Source organism: Tachysurus fulvidraco, chromosome 14 (genome assembly GCF_022655615.1).
Source record: "Tachysurus fulvidraco isolate hzauxx_2018 chromosome 14, HZAU_PFXX_2.0, whole genome shotgun sequence".
Classification (NCBI taxonomy): Eukaryota; Metazoa; Chordata; class Actinopteri; order Siluriformes; family Bagridae; genus Tachysurus; species Tachysurus fulvidraco.
The window spans coordinates 26,369,603-26,376,207 of record NC_062531.1 but is presented as its reverse complement, the minus strand read 5'-3'; positions in this window follow the sequence as shown (position 1 = coordinate 26,376,207).

The window sequence follows — 6,605 nt, the reverse complement described above, 5'->3', positions numbered from 1 at the left end:
GAGAGACGTCCAGTGCTACATCCAGATCCTGGGTGTCTCCTGGTTTAAGATCCAAATGGCCTGCAGGAAGAAGCTTCTCCTCGTCCTCTCTGAAGCGTTTCCCTGAACGTAACCAAGAAAAGAGACCATTGTGATCCTGAGATCCTTTACAATCTTCATGGCTCTGGTCCTGCACCACGTTATGTAGATGTCCTGCAGGTCAGAGAGCTCAGTGTGGATGGTACGTTCAGCTGACCGCACAACCCTCTGGAGGAAGCGGTGTTACCCATCAGGACGCTCTCCATGGTGCAGGTGTAGAAAGTCTTTAGCACCTGAGAGGGTAGTTTGAAGGCCCTTAAGCTTCTCAGATAGTACAGACCCTGCTGGCCTTCTTCACCAGGGTGTTGATGTGACAGGACCAAGACAGGTCCTGTGTGTTGGTACCGGAATCTGTCCACTCTCTCCACTGGGGTCCCGTTGATGTTTAGCGGTTGTTATGACCGCTCCTGCTTCGTGCTGCAGTCCACTATCAACTCTTGCTGATGTTCAGGAGAAGATTGTTCTCCTGGCACCATCTCTCCAGGTGTTTAGTCTCCTGTAGGTAGGCCGTCTCGTCCTTGTCGGAGATCAGGACCACCACGACAGTGTCGTCAGCAAACTTGATGATGGTGGTGGAGTTGGAGGTGACCACACAGTCATATGTGTGTGTGTGTGTGTGTGTGTGTGTGTGTGTGTGTGTGTGTGTGTGTACAGCGAGTACAGCAGGGGGCTCAGAACACAACCCTGGGGGGCTCCAGTGTGTGTTTGCCCACTCGTACGGCTTGTGGTCTGTCTGTCAGGAAGTTGGAGATCCATTGACACAGCAGCAGGCGGAGTTCCAGGACCTCCAACTTTGAGCGTGGAGGGAATTATGGTGTTAAACACTGAACTGTAGCCCACAAACAGCACTTTTGCATAATTCCCTTTTCTGCAGTGCAGGTGGCTCATCGTGGTGTGGAGAAGGTGAGCGATGGCGTCCTCAGTAGGGCGGTTCTGTCCGTACACAAACTGTAGTGGATCAAGTGTTGTTGTTATGATCAGAAAATCTCCTCCATGTTACAGCCAGAATCGTCTCACGCCTCGGAGCTAAAGTGCCAATTATCCTGGCAGCAGAGCGAGAACGTCGGTCCAGGAAACATCTCTGAATTTGATTTAAGCATTTAGACAATTTGTCTGTCAGACGCCTGAACGTGTTATCCTTCCTCCCAAAACAAAAACATTCAGTAAAGCCGCTAACCGCTTTTCCATTTTTCTGCCATTTCCAAACTGAGAGTTAAGTGAAGAGAATGTAATTTGTTTTACACGTTAAACACTGCGATCCCTCCGGGACAGACGGAGATCGGAAAATGGCTCCCATTACAGAAAGGACGAGAGAGTGAGTGCCAGAGAGGAAGGAAAACTCACTCTACTCATCTTTTTCTTCCCCCTCTCCATTTAGGGGTATGAAAGACAGAAAAAGAGAGAGAGAAATGGGGAGAAAGAGAGAGAGACAGAGAGAGAGAGAGAGAGAGAGAGAGAGAGATAGATGATAGAGAGAGATATGGGCGGCGAGACATAGAGCCATCTGTCTCGAGCTATCTATATCGACTAGCTCTACGTCTAGCTCTCTACTAGCTCTCTCTCTCTCTGTCTCTCTCTTTCTCTCTTCTCTCTCTTTCTCCTCTCTCTCATCTCTCTTTCTCTCAACTTTCTCTCTCTCTCTCTCTCTCTCTTTCTCCTCTCTCTCTGCTCTTCTCTCCTTTGTCTCCTCTCTCTCTCCCTCTCTCCCTCTCTCTCCCTCTCTCTCTCTCTCTCTCTCTCTCTCTCTCCTCTCATCTCCTCTCTCTACTATCTCTCCCTTATCTGCTATCATCTATCTCTATACTCTATCTCTCTCTCATCTACTAGCTATACATACATACATCTCGACTATCTATACTATCTATACTCTATCTCTCTCTCATCCACACATATATAGACATAGCAATATAGATCTATATATATAGAGACACACTACACACAAACACACAAAAGAGATATACAGAGACAGATATATATAGGAGAGAGAGAGAGATATAGTCGATATAGAGGAGGACAGGAGGTGTGAGATGAGAAGTGGTTGGCTGGATGAACAGATCTGCCTGATACACAGCAGCAGACGTGTCATTTATCACACAGAACTCCAGGGAACTGAGTGACTCCAAACTAGCGGAGGAAGAAATCGCTAACTTTCTCACAAGGGCAGATAAAGGGCAAAAAGTGGCATGAAGAAGCAGGAGATGGTGTGATGAAGCAGGAGATGGTGCGATGAAGCAGGAGATGGTGCGATGAAGCAGGAGATGGTGCGATGAAGCAGGAGATGGTGTGATGAAGCAGGAGATGGTGTGATGAAGCAGGAGATGGTGTGATGAAGCAGGAGATGGTGCGATGAAGCAGGAGATGGTGTGATGAAGCAGGAGATGGTGTGATGAAGCAGGAGATGGTGTGATGAAGCAGGAGATGGTGCGATGAAGCAGGAGATGGTGTGATGAAGCAGGAGATGGTGTGATGAAGCAGGAGATGGTGTGATGAAGCAGGAGATGGTGTGATGAAGCAGGAGATGGTGTGATGAAGTCAGATCCCACTGTGATTTCTGCTGAAGGATGAACGAGTGCTGAGTGAAGAGCGAAGCAGCAACACTGAGGACCTGAGAACTGCTGAATGATTCACATTACAGACACACGTGAGGGTTTAAAACCAGGTCCACTTCAGGATTCTGGACTCTGATTGGTCAGTGTCGTGATTCATTAGACCTATAACACACTTATTCATGTTCATGGTTTCTATAGCAACAGTGCAACAGTGAAATCAGATCCACTGATAATAATAAGTTTTAAAGCATCATTAGTACAGTGATGTGTGTGTGTGTGTGTGTGTGTGTGTGTGTGTGTGTGTGTGTGTGTGTGTGGGTGTGTGTGTGTGGTGTGGTGTGTGTGGTGTGTGAGTGTGGTGTGTGGTTGGTGTGTGTGTGTGGTGTGTGTGTGTGTGTGTGTGTGGGGTGTGTGTGTGTGAAGTGGTGGTGGGTGTGTGTGGGTGTGAAGTGTGTGTGTGTGTGTGTGTGTGTGTGATGTGTGTGAGACGTGTGTGTGTGATGTGTGTGTGTGATGTGTGTGTGTGATGTGTGTGTGACGTGTGTGTGTGTGTGTGTGTGTGTGTGTGTGTGTGTGTATGTGTGTGATGTGTGTGTGTGTGTGTGTGATGTGTGTGTGTGATGTGTGATGTGTGATGTGTGTGTGTGTGTGTGTCTGTGTGTGTGTGTCTGTGTGTGTGTGTGTGAGATGTGTGTGTGAGATGTGTGTGTGATGTGGTGAAGGAGTCTCCAGTGTCAGTGCTGTGGAACGTCAGAGGAGCTGGAACACCTTCACATAACAGAGTTTACCCTTCTTGGTGGTTTCCATGGTAACATAACACGTCGTGAAGTCCCGCAGTGTTTCCTCCACAGGGACAAAGGAAGCAGAATTTCATCCAGAGGTCCTTCAGGTGTTGAGTTCTTCCTCCTGAACACAAGCCTCAGGGATCCTTACGAGTTCTCTCTAGGGAACCTGCTCTGAAGGAGGGATCTGTCACACAACCTTCAGAGACGAACATCAACCACACAACCTGAAGGCTTCTACACTGAAGTCATATGTCTGTGGTCCTCTGTTTAAATCAAATGTGTTCTCTCTCTCTCTGTACCCCCCTCTCTTTCTGTACCCCCCTCTCTCTCTGTATCTCTCTCTCTTTCCCCCCTCCCCCCACTCTCTGTCTCTCTCTCTGTCTCTGTATCTCTCTCTCTCTTTCTCTCCATCTTTCTCTCTCTCTCTCTCTCTCTCTCTCTCTCTCTCTCTCTCTCTCTCTCTCTCTCTCTCTCTCTCTCTCTGCCCCCCCTCCTCACTGAACTATATAAAACACCCCTCCCAGGTTCCCTTCCCTATCTGGTTCTGTTCTCACTGCCTCTGGCCATTAGCGCATCCCGAGTTGTTCTTTCTTTGTTCCTGCTGCTTCTTTGACGTCGTTCCTTTGGTAAGAGGCACAAACCCTTACAGCAGTAACGTGGAGAAGAGCGACTTGTTCAGCATCAGTGGCTGAAGCGACTGTGAAGCTTCAGCTGTATCAACATGGGGAAGGTTCCTGCTCCTCTGGACACTCTGAGGTCACCTGTGTGTAGCTCACAAGGCTTTTATCATCACTAGAACACCTGAAGACCCGGAAAATTATTATCGAACTATTTACAAATGAAAATAAAAACATTAATGTGATGAAAGACGAGCGTGAAGATGGAGAATATTCCTACAAACAAAACACAAAACACCAAACACTTAAATCAGCACTTAATCCTGCGCTTCATGCTTCATTTTATTCACTTTATTAGATCTTGCTCTGACTTTTGCACACTTTAACTTAACCGACATAAAAACGTCACTTATGATGTTAAATCGAGGAAAAATAAAAGTAAATAAAGTTTAGAATGAAAAAAACAACTTTTTTGTGTGATTAAGGGATGAAATAAACTTGTTGGATTTAATCTGGAGCTCAGTTCCAGTCCACATCCCGTGGTGTTTAACAGACAAAACACAACTTTAGAAATTTCACCTCAGAATTTTGCCGAATTTTCACACAGAAATACAGAACATCGCTTACGGAACCACAGAATTTTGTCCGAATGCAAATTTTTAAATTAAAAAAAAGAAAAGAATTAAACCTGTGAATGTAGAATTTTGTCTAAATACAGAATTAGGAATAAATCCAGATATTCATATAGAAATGCAGAACTTTATATAAATGCAGAATTTAGCATTTAAATGTAGAATTCTTCTGAAAATGCAGAATTTAGTTTTTAAAGAGAATTTCATACAAAATTGTAGAATTTTGTCTGAATACAGAAATTTGTGTAGAAATGCAGACTCGTTTATATAAGTGCCTTTTTACACCCGGTCACTTCCTGTGTTGTCTCTGATCCGATAGCTATCTGATCTGTTAAAACTGTCCCATTTACATCAGACCACATAAACACGTCTCTGCGAATCTGATATCGATCCCATCTTTCTGCTCCCGCCCAAAATGCTAATATATTTGCCCCCATTTCCGGGGTAATTGAAACAGAACACACTTTGGTGTACGCGGTTTTCAGAACGCGATCGAAAAGAAGACGTAAAAACTGGTTACGACGTTTAAGCTACAAAAAACAGCGTTTACTGTTTGCTGCGTTTTCGCTGGCGGCAGCAGCGCGTTGGTGAAAAGTCACCTGAAAGTGACGTAGTTCCGTTTGGGAGGAGTTTAGCGCTGAAACGCGTCCCAGACCACCTCCTGAAGGGGTTTGTACCATCGGGTTTATATCCGTCTCCAAAACGTTTCAGAGGGCATTTAGACCTGGTCTTTTTACCATGGGGTAGATATCGGATCACAGAAAACGCAGGAAGTGACCAGGTGTAAAAAGCCCCTCAGTGAGACTCGCCACTGGCTCAGATCTGCTCCGGTGAACGTCACTCCCACGTAGGTCGTGAGCGGCTTGTGTCTTGTGTCTAAGAAGCGAGGTGAAGGTTTCCACTATTAGGTTCTCAGTGGTTTCTCTTCTCCTCGTCCTCCCCATCCTGATTATTCTCAGTTCTTGGTAGTGAGCTCAGACTTTTTGGACCCCGGTGTACGAGCGAGCAGAAGTGTGGCCGTGGCGTGGCAGTCTGGTCTTGGTGGAGACTCGGCTAATGGAGGAGTGAAGTGCAGAAGCCCACGCTTGTGGTCAGAGTAATCGCATTTCATTGAGAAACATTAGAGCTCCGTGGAGATTACACTGCGAACAGGCCATTAAACTGTCAGCAGCCGATCGATCTGAAGGACAGAACAAACAGGAAGGCGACGTGTGAACGTCTGACACCGTGGAACCGAGCCGTGAGAGATCGCTGCTCAGAAAGGGAACAAGATGTCCACTTAGGCAGGAGGGTGTGTTTTTACAGGTCGCTGCGCATTTGCTCATGAATTATTAAGCGTGTTTAGGTCAGAGGAACTGAAATTGGTGCGATCATCTCAAAGGGGTTTGACTAACATCAGTACGTGATTTAAAGCCTTCTCACTCGATGAGCTCCAATATTTCAGCTGATGGTTGCTGGAGCTGCTCCTGAAAGCTCCTTGTGGAACCTTGAGTGTCTGATCAGACAGGAGTGTTTATGGAGTTTGGAACATTAATAAAAACTTTAAGAGAAACCTGGACTGATGGCAGCTTCCATTGGATCCAGTGTTAAAGAGCTAACTGAAGCCTCCAGACTGATGAGGTGAGGAGATGTTCCAGCTTCTCACTGCACAACTGGGAAACTGCGTCAGCTTAAATCTGAGCTGGGGGCCACTGGAGCAGTACCTATAGTAGCAGGTGGAGCAGTAACTATAGTAGCAGGTGGAGCAGTACCTTTAGTAGCAGGTGGAGCAGTACCTATAGTAGCAGGTGGAGCAGTAACTAGAGTAGCAGGTGGAGCAGTACCTTTAGTAGCAGGTGGAGCAGTACCTTTAGTAGCAGGTGGAGCAGTACCTATAGTAGCAGGTGGAGCAGTACCTATAGTAGCAGGTGGAGCAGTACCTATAGTAGCAGGTGGAGCAGTACC